Below are 19,784 nucleotides of genomic sequence, written 5' to 3'. Positions count from 1 at the left end.
ATGAGCTTCATAGTATCTCAGTGCCCCAGCCCCAAGCCCTACCTTTGTACTATGTATTTACTGTGTATTTGCAAATTCCTAGAATAGGGTCCCTGGCTGGGATCTTCAAGGGATACTGTGATGGCAATAACAGTATTAATAATTCAGAGAGAGGAGTGTGCCTTACTAATTAGTAAGAGCAACAACAATGCGGCTGAAGCAACTTCTTTAAAAATCTGGCAAAAGTATTCACAGAATTGTTTGTTGAATTACTTGCTTATCTCTTTCAATAGCTGCAGCTTTTCTGAGGTCAGTGGGTGCAAAAGTTTTGACCCTAGAATCCCACAAAACCTCTTGTTCTTTAAGTGATGAAGCAGCATTATTGATCTCTTTATCTGAAGACCAGCCAAGCTCAAAATATCCGTTAAGGGACAAAGACTGAGAATATGAGAGACAGGTGGGTACTGACATTAATATATGTGCAAAAAGAGAAAGCACTGGATATTTTTGTACGATATTAAGGGCATTTGCTGGCAGTTCTCTTTACTAATCTTGCCAGTTTCCTCCTCTCAGTCCTTCCCCTTAATTTTTTTATAAGGTTGGAAGAACTGAAAAGGTTTGAAATCACTGGGTCATATGTTCTCCTGATATAGATTCAAGGGATCTATTCTGTGTTACATCAACATACTATGTAGACCATTATTTTGCTGTGTTTTCACATTTGGAACCTCAGACTAAAAAATTTGCTTTACCACAGAGCACAGCTCATAACGTAACTATATCATTATTTTCTTGCTACTTAGTGATTTACTAATCTGCTGTGGTTGCGGTAGATGGAATGTTTATCACCTACTGGGACACTTTCCATTGTAAAATAAAAGGCATTTTCTCCTATTTAACCTAGACTCCGTTCCATGCTATACAGAACGAGCATAGATCCACTTGAGGGTACTAGCGAAGAAGAAACTGAGCGTGTTTATTACCTCATAATTTGGGATATGGAAAGACCAAAGTATATTGGTTTTAACTCTTTCCATGTGCAGCATCTTTTTGAGTATTGTAAGTACCAAATCTAAGAGGTGAAATTTCTTTGTTAGAGTGAAGTTCAGTACTTTGCAACTGGATGGTATAAATTCACATGGAGCTTAATGCCTGTGTATTTATGTCATGTTTTAAGCATACATTGATCTTGTGCTTCATAGAATGCAAATTCTATGTCATCATCAAGGCTAGGTACAGACATTCAAAAAGCCTGAGCCTGAATTGATTCAATTTTTGCAGGTTAGTCTAACCTGGCTAGGCTAAACCAGTTTGTAACCAAACAGACATCCCAGAAATGCAGGCACATGCCTGCAGTGGCTCAGGCTAGCAGCCAAAGGGTGCTAGAGCAGCCCTCCCTTCCCTTGCACGACACTGAGCTGAAGGGGGCACATCCAGGCTCTGATTAGCCCAGCAGGAAACTGATAACAGTGTTTATTATCCCTAACTCAATCTTTATCACCCAGTTAAGAAAACAATAAAGGGACATTACCAGCTGCCTCTTGATTCAGCACAGACTGTAGCCAGCATGTGGTCTGCTAGCTAATACACAGACACCTCTCCGCAAGGCAGAGGGGAGGGGGGAATTCCTGCTGAGCAGGAAGTGTTGGAGTCGGGTGAGCAACCTGCAGTCCCTGCCAGAGCTGCAGCCAGGGAGCGGAGGGGAGGGGCCAGCTCTACTGTGGAGCAGTGAGCCCTGCCCAGCCCAGAGAGCATGCTGGGATGCTGGGGGAGTCTGATTTATTTTAAACCAGCAAGGGGTCCGGGACAAACATTGCATAAATTGGTTTTACCCAAATTGGTTGTCTGATACTACATTCAACTAGCCTTATCTCAAACTGGTTTCAGCCATTTTCAAACTGTGCACTGAACATCTGTTCTGTTACAGGTTTAAACCAGTTTCTGATCACTTAACCCGGATTATGTGTAATGCCTATCCCTTACCAAAAACATAGCTCTATTTGCTCCATCAAATCTGATCCATTTCATAGATTTCATAGACATTAGGGCTGGAAGGGACCTCGCAAGATCATGGGGTCCAGCCCCCTGCCCAATGGGCAGTAAGTCTGCTGCGGTCAAATGACCCCAGAAAGACAGGCATCCAAGTGCATCTTAAAGATGTCCAGAGTAGGTGCTTGCACCACTTTTGGGGGGAGTCTATTCCAGATCCTGGGGACTCATATGGTAAAGAAGTTTTTTCTTGCATCCAGCCTAAAACAGTCTTCCCGGATTTTGTGACCGTTAGACTTTTTGTCTTCCCTTGGGGTGTCCTGGTGAACGGATGTTCTCCCAATTCCTGTTGCACACCCCTTATATACTTCTATGTGTGTGGCATCACACTGGTGGCTCACGTTCATTTTGTGGTCAATCATGATCCCCAAGTCTCTTTCAGTCATGGTGCTAGTGAGTGTAGCATTGCCGAGCCTATAGGTACGATGTGGATTCTCCCCTCCTCCCCCCCACCCCAAGGTGGAGCACCTTGCATTTCTCAGTGTTGAATGCCATCAGGTTTTGATCCCCGCCACCTTATGAGCCTGTCCAGGTCAGCCTGAATTACCAGCCTATCCTCTATTTTTCCAGGAACACACATTGCTTTCTCTGATGTAGTCTAGTCCTGTAGTAGCAATATGGCACTAGAAGCAGAAAACATGGCTTCCAGGTCTAGCTCAGCCAGTGATAGGATTTGTGATCTTTAACATGTATATTTTAACTGTAGCAACTCACTTAGTATCTCTGTGCTTCCATTTATATAACGTATCTTTACACGTGCTCTGGATGGGAGTGGAGGGGGCACTTTAATTAGAGAAGCTCTCGGGAGCCATTGTAAGTGCCCACAGCATCTTGTGTACTCAGTGTCCCATGATTCAAACTTCAACTGAAGCTTGCTCAACGAGCTTTAGCTAAAGCGCGTCCACTGCCATTTTGAAGTGTAGGGACATTGAATACATGTGATGTCAAAGCTGCTGGAGCGTGCTAATTAGCACACTCCACCGGACTCAATCAATCAAGTCTCCTTCGATGCATTCTAATTATAATGTGTCGGAGCAGATGTCAGGCACATATATAGGTGGCCTATTATGCGTCTACAAGTGGCTATAACCCTTTTAACTTACATAAGGCCAGATTATGATAACTTGACTCAATGCTGAGGAATCCCACCGGAATCAACAGGAATGAGAGACTGCTCAGCCCAGTTAAAAGTATTATAATTTGGCTCTCAGATAGCATGAGGCTGAATTTAACCTTTGTGAAGCACTTGACATCTGTGGCATGTAAGGACTTTAAGTGCAAAGTATTAATATTATTTACATTTGCTACAGTATTTTCAAAGAATCAGGAAACAAATGAATGCTGCTGGCATATTAAATGAGTAAGAACAGAAATCAGCAGAACTCAATCTTAGATAGCTGGCTGAAAAACAGTCGATCTCAGCCTTCGTTTCAATAAGCAGCACAATGTTTCATGGTTTGCTGCAACTCTAGTACTTAAGAATTCAATTTCATTGCTTTATTTGTAGCAAGATAACTACCATTAGCAGAAACAATTCTTTCTGGAATGATAACCACGTTAAGGGTGCCAGAATCTAATAGCTCCATTATCGTGGATTACCTCCAGGAATTAAATACAAGGAAAAGTCACTTTGTTTTCACAGAATGTTCATAACTTGTTTGGGGTTTCTTTTTCCTTGGCTGAAGAACTGGAACGGACGTGGTAGGGGAGCAGAAACCTTTCAATTCACTCTCATGCTTGGTTGAGGTCAGTTAAGACAGAAAAGTGTCATTAAAGCTATTCAAAACATTTCCACTAAAACCGTTTTTAAGACGAGACTGGATTTTTGACCAAAAGGAAAAAACCCCACAGAAAACTGAGTGCCCAGTAGGCAAAATTATTTTGATCATGACATAGTACAATACTGATTCCTGGGGGTTACAGTCTGGATGGTATATTCTCTTCTGTTAGCTAGGCTACTATAGGGGATGTGACCTAACCTCCAGAGGAGAATGGCACACCCAGGGTACAATTTGGGTGAGGTGGTGTTTTTAAGGTTTTAGGGTGCCTCTTTTTATTTAATGTTTTATGGGCTTTATTATGAGCTGCCTTAAGCCTTCTTTGGATAGGGTAGTATATACATCTGATAACTCGTGTAAAATCAACTCCCAACAATCACAATAAGGCATTTTAACAGGAAAATATATTTCTGTTTTTATTCCCATGTAGTGGGTTTTGATTTTCCCAGGGAAAATAACCCCATTCTTCTCCCCATCCCCCAACAATTTAAGTACTAATGTCATTGGTTCTGTGAATATGTTCTTTGGGCAGTCACAGACTGGTTACTAATGAACGAGCGTTCACCCCTAAAAATAGAACAAAATAGGCTGTCCCCATTGTGTCAGCATGAAAGATTTTAACAACGTAGGCTTGGATCCTGCAAAAATACCTATTCACTTGCTTATATTGATACACTGTGAACAGTTTCCTTAACACCCTGGGGCATATATGTAGTGCAAAGCATGTGTACATATCTTCGCAGGGTCAGATCTTAATCTAACATTTTTGAAGGCACAGGATACTGAATAAGGTCCAGAGAGACCTGTATGGTAGCAGCTGGAGTTGATGGGTATCTATCAGCTGATTTCTTTAAGCACTGGACCAAGTCAATGGCAAGCTTGGAAACGGGATTGCTCTCTTATCCCTAGAAATAACTACTTGTCCCAAAGACTGTAAGGAAGCTCTTGTTACCACAGCCTTAAGTGCACATTTTCTGGACACGCAACAGAAAGCAAATACTTTCCACAAACTCCAAATGCAAGTAATCTGGAAGACGTTTTCTAAATTAACCTCCAAATTCTGTTCTCCTTTAATATGCTCCATATTCATTTCCAAATGCATGCTACAGTTAAACATGCAAAACGGCATTCCTGAATAGAGCTCAGGTCCCTTAAGCAATACAAATTAACTGCTACATTCCTTTTCATAACAGCAGTTCCATATCAAATAAATGATAACTCATGGAACACTGGAATTTAAATAACAACACTGGATTGAACAGCAAATCTTTCAAAAGGGCAGGTGTTTAGAATAACAGAAGGCCTATCCACAATGAAATAACAGCCCAGGGATTATAAAGCCCTTCATTTTCCCTGCCCCTTAATTAAAAGCATTAACATAGCTGGTTTTTAAAAGCCACACACTGGGCCTCTGAATTTTTTATTTGTCCCAATTGCTATTTTTTCTTTAATGTGAACAGAAAGTGGAATTTGGCAGCTAGAATGAACAGAGGTGATTCATATTTAGCAGAATTATTGGTTTTGTATCCAGAATTCCATGGCTTGTTAGTTTCTTATTATTTTGCTTGGCTCCCATGAACAAATAAATGACAAAAGGTCAGGGCAGCATTAGCTCTTTTTAAAATACCCTCTCAATGAAGATAAATAAGGGAGGGAGACAAACATTTATCCCAGCCTATTAAGTTACTTTAATATTCTTTTTTTTTTCTCTGGTGCACAGTTACGGTTTAATGATTTAAATGTCTAAAGTTTATTGCCTCCTCCATTCAAGGAAATTAATTCTTTTATACAAATTAGATTTTGCCTCCCATCTTATATTTTACTTAAGGCACAAGTTATAAGCTGGACAGAAATTCAACTGATTTTCAGAAAAGGTTAGTGTCCATTCAAATAGGGACCGACAGACTGAAGGAGATATACTAAGGAGATGAACAAGAAGACCTAGTATCCATTAAAATGCCTCTCCTCCTAAAGCATTTCAGCTCTGCAAAAGCTCCACAGCTGGCACTGCAATCTTGAAGCAATACTAGGCACTGTGGCTGTTATCAAGCTATTCTACTTAAGGACTAAGTATAGACAGTCAAAAAGCTTGAGGCTGAATCAATTTAATCTTCACAGGTTAGTTTAAGCTGTGTAGATTGAACCAAGAAGCAAGCGAACAGACATTCACTTTTGATTCTGGAAATGCAGCCACATGTGTACAGTGGCCCAGGCCAAAAGCTTGGGGGGTGCTAGAACATGCCTCCCTGCTTGGCTGGAGCAGACAGCTTGTGCCAAGGCTAGCCTGCCCACCCTGTGAAGCATCCTAGGATGCTGTGGGACTGTGAGTTAACTTGAATCTGGAGGGGAACTGAGGCAGTTCAATAAAATGATTTAATTTAAATCAGTCAAGGCTGATACTAAATCCATCCAGGTTTATCTTAAACCATTTCCAGCCATTCTGAAAGTGATTTATGTCCACTGAACTTCTGTTGTGTTACAGATTTGAACCAGTCTCCAATCACTTATACCAGTTTATGTGTAATTTCTGTCCCTAGCCAAGGAGTTTAGGGGGAATTTGGAAGCACTGCCTAGACACTCACCCTTCTGCCCTGCTCTTGTCTCATCCCATCACTTATGTATCTTGACACCATGCTCTAACTAATATTTTAATTGTGAGGTCACAGAGCTGTAGAAATTTTGCATTCAGTGGTTGGATCCAGATGTGTAGGCACATGGAGTTTGTGGTACCACAAACCTCTTTGCAGCACTACAGACTGGATGCCCGGCATGTTAAAATGTGATCCACGCTGCAAATTTGCAGTGTGGGGGCAAAATCTGTTACTGGGAAATCCCAATAGCAAAAAAAAAAAAAAAAAAGCATGAAAAAAGGAGCATGTGCCAGCAGGCACAGAGGTTTCGTCCTCCTGGGAGATGCACTGACTGTAGGCCAGTGCATCTTGCCACCTCCAGTTGTCCCCCAGCTCCTGCAGCACGCTGGGAGGAGTGGGGAAACAGCAGTTTCCCTAAGGCAAGGCATTAGCCCTGCACCAAATCCCACATGCAGGGGCATGTGCAGCAGCAAAAAGTAGGGGAAGAAATTTGTGCCACTACTTTTTCCCCACTGCAAGTGCATGCATCTGCATGCGTGAACATGCTCAGTGGGTGCATCTACATGTGCTGTTAAGGTGATGTGATAACCTCTGGGGCACTTTGCACCAGAGTTTATTCATGGAGCATTAATGGCATGTGTAGATGCTCCAATTGCTGTGGTCCAGGACTGTGCATCTGGTATTGCAGCAGTATGAACTGGGTGGAGCTGCCCCTGACTAGCAGGGGGCCTGGGAGTCAGTTGCAGGCAGAAGGTGCAGAGGGGTTATCTGGGGCACAAGGGTACTAAAGTGTGTAGCTAGGCTGCAGGCAGCTGCCACACTTTTGCACCCTCATGCCCGAGCCAGTCCTAGTCACCATCTACAAGTGTGCTTTGGTGTAGGAAGTAGGCGCACCATAAGATAATACTGCCCCTGATACTACTATCTTAGGACACAGATAATGAATCTCCTGTGACGCTTTGCTGCACAGCTAATTAGTCAAGTCCACAGTAAAGCACACATGTAAACTTGCCCAGTATTTTTCATTTGGGCCTATCTCTGTACTTCTCTTATTTAGCTGGGAGTTACTGGAGGGATGCTGTGGAACTAGGAACATTGGGAAAACCATAAAAAGTTAATTCATATGAGATTTCTTGCATAAATTTGCAACCTCATGAGGTGATTCAGATTGTAAGGCTGAAATTCATATTCACCCAAACTATGACTCACTGGAATCACACCTGGTTTTCTATTGCAGCAAACACAGAAGTAGGCCCATATTATCCAGAAACATTCATGCAAGTTGTCCAACTTGACTGTATTAATAAAGTGACTTTAAGTAGCAGAGAGCCAATTATTTCCTTCTCCTCAAAAGAAATCTGCTCTGATAAGAAAAATACCATCTTTCCAAAGAGGTAGTCTTGGGTTGTATTTCAATTTGTATTTGGAACCATTTCTAACTGGTTCAGGAAAAGAACATACATTTACCAGCATGTTTAGCTACTTTACAGTTCAGACTCCCATGTGTCACTGGGTTTATATAACAGAAATCAGGAAATTTAGAAAACACAACCCCCTTTGATTTTGTGTATGAAAGCAGAATGGATAAATATTTCAGTCAATGGCTAACACTAATCCATATTAGATAGCCTTCCTGACCTCCCCTGCAGATTCTGCATGCTCCACTGTGGCCACGCAACTGATATGCACAAGCTCTGCTGCTGAAAAAGCACTTAATTTTCTATTAGACACGGCCAAAACTGCGTGTTTGTCTTTGTTGGATGATAACGTAAAATTACTAACAAACTGAATAATATATAACTTTACAGCTGGAGAACATGGCCTCTCCGTAAAGCACTCACAGATATTAAATACCAAAGAGGTGGTACCAAAGAGTGACCATCCCAAGTCAGAAAGAGGCCACAGATAGTTATTTAGTAAATGGCGGTAGACAGCTAGCTGTCTATTGCTGCTTGACTAAAGCTAAAAAAAAAGAGATCGGGCATAAGATGTCTTGTGCATCTGCCACCACTTCCTGATTGCACCTTCACCTGAACAAAACCCATTAATTAAAAAAAACAAGAATGAGAGAGAGAAGACAGTACTAGAAATATGCTTCCTGAAACCTGATTCGAGGTGTGGTTGCTTTTCCAATCTTTTGGCAGAGGGAAATATGCTGGTGATAACACATGATGTGGGTAACATTTTGGTACTTTGTGGTTTCTGAACAATGGCAGAAGGATGGCCTGTCTCATGGAACTAGTACACCTTTTGGTTAAAACCAATCAGGAAAGTAACAAGGTACCATCCCTATACTACATCTTGCTGGTTTTACCATTTGGGAAACTGTAGGAGAGAGAGCTTTTGGACAGCCAGAGAAAATATAGCTTGAACCAGAGTTACAGATCACAAGTTCTCTTTGTTTGTCTGGTGTTATGACAATTATATCTCTGCCTCTTTCCTTTGGGTTTATTTTGTAGCATCTCTCTCAAGCTATGGAAGGCTCCCTACATCTTTAATGAGTGCACTCACTGAGCACTAGCAAAGACTATCCAGGCATAGACTGGGCCCAGTTTGAAACCTAACATGATTTTTGGGGGGCTAGTCTCTTCTTTGATTCTCCTCAAGTCTCAGTTAGGGATCTTCATCTTCCCAGGGTGCTGCTATATCATTTCAATTGGGAAGTGAAGTAAATCCTAAAGCTTCCTTCTTGTTAGTGAAAATCCCAGAGAAACACCCTCAGTCCCCTAACCCCACAGCTGTCAAGTTTTGATTTCTGGAACAACAACGAGGCCCAGGGCATGAAGAAAATTTGAGGATGCAGAATAACTGAACCAGGTGCCACAATTTATGCACAGAACCCCTAAAACGGTTCTTGATATAAGCAGACTTCATTGTAAGTTTTCACTTATCTAACTAGGGTTGGGTATTTGACTGGTCAAAAAAGTTCAGGCCATTGACTGGTCAAATATCGGTCAAAAATTGCCAATAGAGCCAACTAATGCACAGAAAAGGCACAAATTTCCCATTAAACATGTCAGAAAAAAAATCATATTTCTTTCAGTCAAGAACATTAAGCAAAAAATTTTTTTTTTTGTAAAACTGTTATCATCTTTGACTGGTCATAAAATATGCAGTCAATTGACAACATCTGACAGGTCAGCTGACTGGCCTGCCAGCTCTGAATCTAACAACTCTGAGGCAACAGGAGGAGAGAAAACTCCAAAGAATTCAGCCTATCAAGTTTTACAGGAAGTAGGTACAAGGACTGTATGGCAACCTGGATATACTCTATAAAGCAGATGTTATTTTTAAGCAAGAACTTCAGTGAAATTATTCAAGAAGCTATCAATAACTATTGGTATCAATGGAGCCATGTGTGACCATAACGTAATAGTATTCATGTGTGATGATATCACACTCCTGAGCAAAAGTAAGCCTAAAACTAATGTCACAGTCATTTACAAAGGGTTTCTTTCTAAGAAAAAAAAATCAAATATTGCTTCTACCACATACAGGGGAAGCTACATGCCGTCCCGCAGAAGGGAACATTCTCTAAGCATCCCTTCATTGACTACATAATGGCGTGGGCAGAAACAGACCTGATTTCTTTCATAGGAGCATAATAAAATTTGTACAGAAGGAAGACTGTTTAGCCCGCAGCAATGTACCTTGGTTAATATTATCCCCAAGATGGCATGTGCAATAGTTGTTCCTTGAATAACTCTAGCTTCCTTACCCCAGTGACCTTGCTTAATTGTCTGTTTCAAATGGGCTTATTTTGCCACTTGCAGTAAGTGCTACAGAGTCTGAGAAACAAATTAAAAATAAGAGATAACACATAAAAGATACATTAGATTTAGTGCCTTTTCTGAATTTTCCATGAGATTAACAGGCCTTAAAGAAACTTGTAATGAAACACAAACCTTAGAAATTATATCTATTTGAAGGCATCCCTCAGTTCTACCAATTGATTTGACCTTGTCAGGGACATATTTGACTTTTCCAGTATTGTCTAAATGGAGCTACTTCCAGTTCTATGACTGACTTGCTCTAGGATCTCAGACAAAATATTTAACCTTTATGTGCCTTTGCATCCCATCTTTCCAATAAGTAAGCTGACCATATTATTTTAAAGAAAATCCACCCCCCGCCCTGCTTCCCCAATCCTATGGCTCCCAGGAGCCTTGCTAGCAGGGTGGGACAGTGCAGAGGTCCATGGCCAGGCTACATCCCCTGTGAGCAGAGACTTGACCTAGCTAGGAGCAGCCCCTGTGCAGTGCTCCCCAGGCTTTGCCAGCCTGTACGGTGGGTCCACACAGCACCTTGTCAGCAGCCACCCAGGGCCATCACATGCAGCCTGGGCCTTGGCAGCACCCACAGCAGCAGGAGGCAGCCATCCCAGCTTGCTCCATATGGGTACCACCCTGCCTGCCCAACCCTGGCCATTTCCTATCCCAGGCAGGATGGTGCTCAACCCAGCCTGCCCCCAGCCTCCAGCTGCTGCTTAGGAGGAGCCAGAATGGGCATGTGCAGGCAGGAGGGTGCCACCAAGCCAGGACTTTTGCTTTACTTTTAGCTAACTGGGCAGCACACTGGGACAGCCTATGAAATCTGGGACTTTCCCAGCCAAACTGGGACGTACAGTCACCCTACCGATACGTATAATATCTGGTAGGTTTCCTGAACCAGAATTTATCGTGCCTGTTGTGATCCTTGAATTAAAGCTGGTACATTAATTATGAATGCAGTTACATGTGCCGAGCACATGAATGTATGTCATCTGTGATAGGAAAAAAATCAGTAGGTAGGAAAGTGGCATCTATTGCCTTATGACTGCAGAATCACATTCAGTCTTTTGTTTCCACCCTGTGCTAACCACCCAAGAACAACGGAGGAGCATATGTTTCTACTTACTGTTCCTCTGGTGTGGTAAGGTGCAGCGGCTGAAGCACAGCAGATTCCTATCAAACTTCTAAGCTTCAGGAGTTCAATTCAACTGGAAAATTTCACTTCCAGGAGAACTGCTACCAAAGTGCAGCACTTTCTTTCCTTACAGATTTGGCAAAAAAACAAAGTAGTCCCAGCATTTCAGGTGACAGGATGCCCTCGCAGTCTGAACTCCAACAGTGCCTTAGAGGCTTTTTGCAAGGTCTTCAGTGTACACACAACATATCCAAGTATTTTAGGACACCGTATGGTAGGTTATAACCATTCTCAGCTCTGGACTATTAGCTAGCTGAATTGATAAACTTCAGGGAAGATCCTCAGGTAGTGTAAGTTGTCCACTGAAGTCACTGTAGCAATTGCAGTTTACTCCATCTAAGTATATGTCCCCCTATTTTACAAGGTTGGTAAATTTGCATTGAGACAGCCTTTACTTAGCAAGCTGCCTCATTGATTGATGGGAATTTGGATGATATCTACCTAAATAAGTCAGACTCTAGTCTGTGCCTATATGATAAGCCTTGCCAAATCTTTGTTTCGTCTTATTATTTTGTACTCCTCTTGCTTTCTGATATATTTTCTCTTTTTATTTCAGCTCTTCAGGTTCTGATTCTTACTCAGTTCATCAATCTGAGCTTTCCCCCTAGATTCTCTCTCTTTTTTCCACTCCTTACTTCTACTCTGTGGACCATAGTCTAATTGATAGAAAAACCATATTAAAAAGCAACACAATGCAAATGCAACGAGCTTTGCTTCTATATGCCTGAATCATCAGATCCAATTCTGTTTGCGGTATGAATGGATTTTGCCAATGAGTCCTACATACAAGTAGCTGAATTTAAAACAACAGCATAGTTTGTATTGGATGAGCCTGACCTTCAAAGTTCACATCCAAGGAACCTTTAGATCTAGGATCTGCGCTCACTCCAAACTCTGCTTCTACCTTAATATCTCCCTTAGAATGAGAGGTTCATCATCTCCCAGCTGCCAGTGCTCTCAGGTCACTGCACTGACTTAACCCCCTGGCTAAGCCCTAAACTCCCTTTCTTCCAGGGTTGAATGCCAAATCAAACATAAACCTAAAACCCAATCTTCTGCCTTGAACTCTGCCACTGGGAAGAGCCTGCCCTCTAAAGGGTACAACCTCTTTTACCTTATGGGCTCTCACCTTCTGGGATCTGACCCGTCCTTTCTTCCCCTTGTGTGTGGGAATCTCTGGCTGTCCTCTGCTGTGGGTTTCTAGCCCTGGAAACCCTGAAAAATGGGACTATTTGCCTTTAATCCAAAACTGTTCAGCAGGTCACCTCTCTCTAATTCAGCCCAACCAAACACTCTTCATTGGCTCTTTCCCAGCTGGCCTCCACTGATGGACCACTGACTCCCAGGTCAATTTTGACCTTGTTGGTGGTCATCTTTATAGCACCTAAGAGCCATAGTCGGGATCAGGACACCTTGTATGAAATGCTGTAGGGGATAAGAGACGTTTGCTGTACTGAACAGAGAGGGAGCTGTCCCAGGGAGACTATGATTATGATTAAAATTGGAGACAACAGATGCATATGGAAAAATGGAAGAGTGGAAGGATACAGAAACTCTGGGTTAGGACATACAACACATTTACACTGGTGCAAGCAAAGAGCAGACAAATAACATACGTCCTTGCAATGCTGTAACTCAGTCAAATCCCATATAAAGTTACCTTGGGATACACTGAGGTAAAATAATCATCTGATTCCATCCCGGGGGAGGTATCTGTCATAGGCAAGCAAGATATGATGTCCTTCCCATAACCTAGTGACAACCTGCTACCTTGGCAAGGTGGTTGCGTTTTGGGATTTTGAGTCAGTCCACTAGTGAAGGAAAAGCTAGCCTTGAAATTCAGGCTTGTATAAGGGTCCCAACATCTTGGCACGCCTAAATCCAGTAGGACACAGAGCACATCACAATATCAGTTTAGGTCCATTCTGTCCTAAAACACCAGGCAGAGAAACTCTATGCAGTGCATGTTCTTTGCTGGGGAAGGGAAGCCTCATTGTGCCTTAGAGCATTAGAATTTGGTCAAGGACAATTCATTCCTGTAAAGATATGGCCACAAATACTGACAAGGGTAGCAACATCTGCTGGATTGAAGACCGCTTTAACCTACATGTTTCTAGAGGTGCAGACAGAAGTTACGTCTGTCATGTGGCTGGCCTCTTGAAAACGCTCTACAGCCATGCCTTGTCAGAAATGCATAGCTACAGAGCACTTTAAAAGTCCCTAGTCATGTAACAAAGTAACCTTCATTATATAAGGGTTCAGAAGAAGGTGCTCCAAAGTGGAACACCTTCAGAAACTTCTGTCTGCTCAGGCAGCTGGGCTGATGCAGCTCAGTCCTGCCCCTAGTGCTGTCTGCACAATGAGGGGGAGAAGGGAGAGGAAAGAGCTTGGGCTGGCGTATGCCCAGATTTCACTGGGGAGGGAAGGGGGCTGGATTGCAGCCACCCTGAATTGTTGGGGGCTCCAATCCAGCCATCCCCACTCCAGCAGAAGTTGGACAAACCCCAGCCTGAGCTCCTTTTCCCTCCCTTCTGCCCCTCTCCCACTGCGCAGACAGCACTGCAGCTGGAAGGGGGAAGTGGGGCTAGGAGAGAAAAGCTGCAGACATGCAGCTCCTTGGATGGATCAGCTCCAAAGCAGAGCTCAAAAAACAGTGAACATCTGTTGGGTTGGGAGGGTCGGTGCAACTCGTGGCACTTTTTGTGAAGCACCATGAGTTAGATTAGAGAGCGGCACATCTATCATTGCCCTAGATGCCAGATACCACCTGGAAAGAGAGGACAGTGCAGATGCTGTGACGTTGCTGTGAGGAAAGGACCCTAATCTGCCTCATGCTTCTCTCTGTGTACACACCAAGAGTGTTTTTATGACTATGGTGCTGCTAATATAGCCCCACTGAAAGAAACTATTCAGAAATTAGTGTTACAGGCCTGATCAAGAACGACTGGTAAGCATTCACTCAGATGAACCATCCTAACAAAGTCACTACAGGGATAACTGTCCTATGCAGGCTACTTCCACATGCATAATACAGCCGTGCTTGCTTAGCCTGTATTCAGGTGAGTGAGACTTCAGATGAATAATCCCACAGGAATCACTGTGAGTTTAGTATACATGGCACAAGGCAGCACCGCGTAGAGCAACTCAAGACTAGCTCTGGGCTAGTCAGGGGAGACATAGGGCTGATTAGTCCTTTTGCAACAGTATAGTAGCATGCCTACACTGCCTATGTATACTTCTATCATGAAGGCTTTGGTCAACAGCACTACATTCACAGCTACCTTGGGGTGTCTGAACTACACCCCATGATTACTCAGATGAATAAGTGCTTGTAAGTGTAAGGGTTGCATAGTGTTGACATAATGAGCTCTCACAGTCTGCCCCAGAAATATGCGGGTTACAGTTATAACAGTTAGCAGCCAACTTGGGGCATATCTACCTGTTCCAGCTGACATGGCTCCAAGCTCACACTGTCCACCCACACCCACTGACCAGCTCCAATTTTGGACATAAGTTGATGGGGCTCTTCCAGGGACATTCCAGGCCACTGATCTCAAGCTCATCAGGGACCAAAGGCTCAAGAGTGGCAGCAGTAGGGTACGGCAGAGCAGCCTCTGGGTGTATGTTCAGGTTTGGAGTGTGCCTGTGGGAGAAGTGGGGGTACCCCTTCTGGGACACCACCACATTACAGACATATCCTTGAACATTAACCACCAAACCATGATCCCAGAAACAACCAGCCATGCAAAGCTGAACTAAACCAGAGATCACTGTAACTCAAAATGTATTCCTTTTGCAAATACAATCCTTCACAGGAGTTATCTGTATCATGCAGCATGAGCACAGGGATCGAGGATTTTATTCTCAGCTTTCCCATGGGATGCACTGCATGACCTTGAACAAAGCATTTAGCTTCTCTCTTTCCAGAGTTTCAGTTCCATCTTTTATGACCATGTTTATGGGAGAGGATCAATGTTGCATCAAATAACTTCAAACATGCTGCTGGAAGTTTGAGGATGATATCTCCACCCGTAAGTGGGGCAGCCCTGCTGTGAAAAATCACATTGGATAAGGTCAATTTGATAGTTACTCTTTAAGTGGGACTGTCTGTGTGGCAAAGGTCTTGAGAAAATTCTGCTGTGATTATATGATTCTTAAAAGTGCTACTCCCTTAAGATAAATTTAAAAGATGGTATTCAGTTTCAGCTAATTTTAATACAGGCTCCAGGGCTCTTTCAAAGTCAACTGATTCCTTATGGCAACATGAAGATAAACAAAAAGAGCTTCATATCTGTTCAAACATAACCCAGAATCTCTGGTCTGACATTATGGGGACCCATAGTCTTGCCTTCTTCCATCGAGGAGGGAAAGCTTGCATTTGCTTTGACAAAACTACCATGCACCAACTATCGAAAATCATACTAACAGGAGGTCTGAGTAAAATTTGCTATTAAACCAGATTTTTCTTCTCCTAATAATCTCCAAGCTTCTCATGAGGCGGAGCTATGGGAAATGATATGGTACTTAGAGGCAGTGATTTATTAGTGATGTTCCTATAGGGGAAAAACCAAACAAAGGTCTTAGAGGTGCAGGCTGATAAATAGAGCATCATTTTCATATAAATGCCAAATAATAATAGGAGCCACTGAAAAAAATAGATGGAGGGTGATGAGAAAAAAGACATTCCCTGCCTGGGAAGTTATTGAACATCAGGAATCAGTTAAGAGATCATTTAAAAGGGAGAAATTCCTTGTGCTCTTTCTTACAGATAAATCACAGCTTGCTGGGCACAGACTAAATGTTATGGATGGAAAGGGCAGGCAGCCAAAAATTTTTTGTTTGCCTTTTTGCTTTTAATTTCCAGATAAGACCAGTCCTCAAAAGCGACAGTAAATGTCAATGGATATTCATCTCAAACCACCAAACAGACAAAACGGACTCTGAAGTTGCTCCTGTGTGTTACATGCATCCTGGCAAAAGGTGTACTGCTATTGGCTCCAATGACTAGGCCACAAGGCCTTGTCATTACTATGGGGCTTTACCTTACGTGAGCTAGCATGTGATAATTAACATGTGAAGTAAAATCCTAGTGAAACAAGGCTATTTGTAGTTTTAACACAAGTCAGCTGGTCAAGATAAATCACATGCTTACCCATGGGCTTTATTTGGACCCGAGGTAAGGATTGTTGTGCGTGATATGTTTTATTGGACCAACTGTCTGCTGGGATAGACTTAGCCAAGATTTTGCATGTCAAGCATTCTTCGACAGGTCTGAGGAAAGCAGCAAACACAGGGATGATTAAAAACAGTGTGGTGGGCTGAGAAATTAGAAGAGAGAGAAATTCCCAGGGGGTAGCAGAAAAGCAATGAACAGAGGAAAAGGCAGCTTGATTAGTGGGAGATAAAGACCTTTCAGAAGGGAAGAGGGTCATTGTCACCTATAGTGCAAAGAAACACTCTCAGGAACCAGGTAGATCATAGTATCATAGAATCCAATGAGTGGGAAGGGACCTAGACAGATCATCTAGTCCGACCCCCTGCCATGGGCAAAATGAGCACTGGGGGGTGGCAGGGGTCATAAGACCCCAGCCAGGTGCCTATCCAGTCTCCTCTTGAAGATTTCCAGGGAAGGTGAGAGCACCACCTCTCTGGGAAGCCTATTCCAGGCTCTGGTCACCCTTACAGTGAAGTAGTTCTTCCTAATATCTAACCTAAACCTACCCTCCCTCAGCTTGTGGCCATTGTTTCTGGTGACTCCAAGGGGGACCCTGGGGAACAGACTTTCCCCGAGTCCCTGCTGCTGGCCCCTGATAAGGTTGTAGGCAGCCACAAGATCCCCCCTCAGTCTCCTCTCAGTCTCCTCTTGCAGAGACTGGAGATTCAGGTCCCTCAGCCTCTCCTCATAGGGCTGGCCACGGAGGCCCCCCAACCATGCGAGTGGCCTCTTCTGGACCCTCTCCAGGCTCTCCACATCCCTCCCAAAGTGCGGCGCCCAGAACTGGACACAGGACTCCAGCACTGCATAGAGAGGGAGCAAGACTTCTCTGGACCTCTGTTAGTGATGCCCCTGTTGATGCAGGACAGGGTGCGGCTGGCTCTGCCTATTGCTTCATCACACTGGCGACTCATATTCATCCTGGAGTCAATCATGACTCTAAGATCCCTCTCTGCCTCACTGCTGCTGAGCGGGTCAGCCCCTAACCTATAACCATAATGCTGGTTCCCTCTCCCCAGGTGCAGCACTCTGCACTTGTCCTTGTTGAACCATACAAGTGTGCCATAAAGTGCTGATTTCTATGAAAACCAGAAGCCTCTTGTTACTTACCATATGCTAGGTAATGTGAGGTAAGTATAGTCCCTTCTTCTAAGTGAGTATGTCCCCTTAGATGGTAACAGCCAACTACCACTGCCGACAGTCACTCTTGCAGTGCAGGAGCAGAAGCCCATGCTGCTGTTGTCACACCTTACACCACTAGTGTTCAAATTTCTGGTCCATGGGCCAGATAAACAGCCAGGAGCCAGTCCACATATGCCTGGTCTGGCATGCAGGGCCACCATGGATCCAGAAATCTGGCGGCAAGGGAGCAGTTGCAAAGTTAATTGCCCTGGCTTAATCCAGAGCCACAACAATTTATGTTGCCACCGGCTCCCTCGCTGCCAAATTTCTGAACCCATGGGGTGCCTCTCAGCTGGATGACACAGCCCAATGGACTGGATTCAGCCTGAGGGCCAGAGGTTGAACTGTCCTAAACCGTTTGTCAGCAGGGTTTTTGTTACATAAAAATCTCTGATTCACAGAAAGGTGTTTGTGCATGCAAGTCAAGGCTAGCTAGCAGATCTCTGAGAAACTGAACTCCTGAGCACAAATTTAGGGACCACACTAAAGCCTGTTTTAAATTAGGGGCTAAAAGGCTCATTTCAAAACAGGGGCTGATTACAACTCACTATCCTGGGCAGTTCACACAAGCAGCCCGCCAAGATGCTGATTCCCAGTACATGCTGGCAAATGCTTCAAAAAGCCCTTTGGGTTTCACAGGAGGACACCACTCTGGGTACTGCTTGGGAAGACTGCTGATCCTGCTCATATCTTAAGTAGTGTTGGGCAAAAGAAAGAGCCAGGTCTTCAACTGCTAAAAATGAGTATAGCTCTATCTAATCAGCATTGACTTCAAATTGAGATATACAAGTTTACACTAACTGAAGTTCTAGTCAAACGTGCTTCTATTATCATGATTTTGAACATAACCTATTTTCTCCTATGTTGCTATTGGTAATGAACTTAATGTACCAACTTCATTTACTTTTATTATTACCAGACTACTGATTAAATGATAATTGCTTTTGGATGGAATGTGTGTAATTAGCAAGTACTCAGCAGGAACATATTATTTACCTTTCTTTTTTTTAAATATGAATTAAAATGTTTGTTAAGGATGCCACAGTGACAGACTTGGAAATAGACTTGGAATTTAGTCATCCAATCAATGTTTGGGGCACAAGTAACACCAGAGTCAATTTTTTGTTTCCCCACCAAAGTACCTGAGTCATGACCCAGAAGGGCTGCTGTAGTCCAAGCCTGGGGGATGAGTGCTTCAGAGGTTATGGTGCTGGACTTAAACTCAGGATCCATAAGTTCAATCCTCTGATCCATCGAAGACTTTGAGTGTAACCTTGAATAGGTCACCCGTGCCCAGACCCACATAGAAGCCTCACAGTGGGAGGCATCTCCATCTAAGGGCAGGGTGTTCAAAAGTCCCATTTAACCCCTACCTTTTTCCAAATAAAGTTCCCTACCCACCTGCTTATACTGCGTTGAGCCAAACCCAGAAAGGTGACAGTGAAACTGCCTCCTAAAGCTACTTTCAAACTTCCAGTCCCTCTGTCACTGGCAAAAATGCCTGGGATGAGGCCTAGATATACCCTAGGTGACTTCTGCACATGCCTAGACTCTTCTCCATCTCATCAGAGCTGGACACTTCACACGGAGTAGGATCTTAATGCTAAAGATTCTTACAATTAGGTCCCAAGGGACCTAATCTTATATGTATGCTCAGCACTGTCTAAACACTTGCATACCAGGAGTGAGTTCTGCACAAAACACAGCAACCATGATTAACTTCCCTAGAAAAAACATGCAAAAACACATGGGAGGAAGTTCTTTCATAAAACCCTATTTGATGCAACAGATTAGTAGCTAAAGCACTCAGCCAACATGCAAGAGACCTTGGTTTTATGCTTACCTACACCTGAGGGGGTTAAAACCCTTCACTTCTCAGGGAAGTACACTAACCACCAGGGCACAGACTCTTCTGGGGTGGGACAGCAATCTGTAGACTTATTACTGAAGCTGTGTCCCTTTCTAAAAAGAGTTTAAAATTCATTTAGGTCAGCAAGGTAGAGTTCAGTTGCACCATAAGAGGAG

General features: G+C 43.3%; 1 protein-coding gene across 5 annotated transcripts in view; it reads right to left on the bottom strand.

Moving 5' to 3' along the window:
* The window catches only part of GALNT17 (polypeptide N-acetylgalactosaminyltransferase 17), a 339,030-nt gene that overhangs the window by 112,871 nt on the left and 206,375 nt on the right, over positions 1-19,784 (bottom strand). The gene's annotated exons all lie outside the window — the stretch shown is intronic.

The sequence above is a fragment of the Crocodylus siamensis genome, chromosome 13 (assembly GCF_052110815.1).
Source record: "Crocodylus siamensis isolate JL-2025a chromosome 13, ASM5211081v1, whole genome shotgun sequence".
Taxonomy (NCBI): domain Eukaryota; kingdom Metazoa; phylum Chordata; order Crocodylia; family Crocodylidae; genus Crocodylus; species Crocodylus siamensis.
Note: the sequence above shows the minus strand (reverse complement) of the source record. Positions and strands in the feature narration are given on the sequence as shown.